The sequence below is a fragment of the Perkinsus marinus genome (assembly GCF_000006405.1).
Source record: "Perkinsus marinus ATCC 50983 genomic scaffold scf_1104296949368, whole genome shotgun sequence".
In the NCBI taxonomy this organism is placed as follows: domain Eukaryota; phylum Perkinsozoa; order Perkinsida; family Perkinsidae; genus Perkinsus; species Perkinsus marinus.
In genome coordinates, this window is record NW_003209930.1 from 1 (window position 1) to 1,116 (window position 1,116).

The window sequence follows — 1,116 nt, forward strand, 5'->3', positions numbered from 1 at the left end:
GGAGATTCCGAGTTCGATCCTCGGGTAGGGTAGATAAGTTTACTGAGAATCATTAGAAGACGACTCGATTGAGCTGGCTGTAAACGACACAGTGAGGAGTGCAATTTTGAATGAAAATAGGTCAAATGGAGGACTAGTCGAATTGCGTATATGGGTGTGTAGCTCAGTGGTAGAGCGGCTGACTGCAGATCAGCAGGTCCTCGGTTCAAATCCGGGCGTGCCCTTTGAACCTTCGCAAAATTTCCATCAAGGAATTTTCGAGGGGTAGAGTAATCACTCATGTAATCGGCGAAACAGTCACAGACATCAACATGATCGGAAGTTGAATCATCGCCCTGCTGGCCCAATGGATAAGGCGCCACCCTCCTAAGGTGGAGATTCCGAGTTCGATCCTCGGGTAGGGTAGATAAGTTTACTGAGAATCATTAGAAGACGACTCGATTGAGCTGGCTGTAAACGACACAGTGAGGAGTGCAATTTTGAATGAAAATAGGTCAAATGGAGGACTAGTCCAATTGCGTATATGGGTGTGTAGCTCAGTCGTAGAGCGGCTGACTGCAGATCAGCAGGTCCTCGGTTCAAATCCGGGCGTGCCCTTTGAACCTTCGCAAAATTTCCATCGAGGAATTTTCGAGAGGTAGAGTAATCACTCATGTAATCGGCGAAACAGTCACAGACATCAACATGATCGGAAGTTGAATCATCGCCCTGCTGACCCAATGGATAAGGCGCCACCCTCCTAAGGTGGAGATTCCGAGTTCGATCCACGGGTAGGGTTCATAAGATTAGTAAGAATCATTAGAGGACGACTCGATTGAGCCGGCTGTAAACGACACAGTGAGGAGTGAAATTTTGAATGAAAATAGGTCAAATAGAGGACTAGTCAAATTGTGTGCATGGGTGTGTAGCTCAGTGGTAGAGCGGCTGACTGCAGATCAGCAGGTCCTCGGTTCAAATCCGGGCGTGCCCTATGAACTTTCGCAAAATTTTCATCAAGGAATTTTTGAGAGGTAGAGTAATCACTCATGTAATCGGCGGAACAGTCACAGACATCAACATGATCGGAAAGTTGAATCATCGCTCTGCTGGCCCAATGGATAAGGCGCCACCCTCCTA

At 47.4% G+C, this 1,116-nt stretch overlaps 5 non-coding genes across 5 annotated transcripts; all 5 read left to right on the forward strand.

Moving 5' to 3' along the window:
• The first annotated feature begins 152 nt into the window (after positions 1-152).
• On the forward strand, positions 153-224 carry Pmar_PMAR011051. Its single transcript has one exon. It is a non-coding gene; the product is annotated as a tRNA-Cys (tRNA).
• A 108-nt stretch (positions 225-332) lies between these two features.
• Positions 333-405, forward strand: Pmar_PMAR011052. Its single transcript has one exon. It is a non-coding gene; the product is annotated as a tRNA-Arg (tRNA).
• Positions 406-525: 120 nt separating this feature from the next.
• Positions 526-597, forward strand: Pmar_PMAR011053. Its single transcript has one exon. It is a non-coding gene; the product is annotated as a tRNA-Cys (tRNA).
• Positions 598-705: 108 nt separating this feature from the next.
• Positions 706-778, forward strand: Pmar_PMAR011054. The gene has a single exon. It is a non-coding gene; the product is annotated as a tRNA-Arg (tRNA).
• Positions 779-898: 120 nt separating this feature from the next.
• Pmar_PMAR011055 lies at positions 899-970 on the forward strand. Its single transcript has one exon. It is a non-coding gene; the product is annotated as a tRNA-Cys (tRNA).
• The last annotated feature ends 146 nt before the right edge of the window (positions 971-1,116 follow it).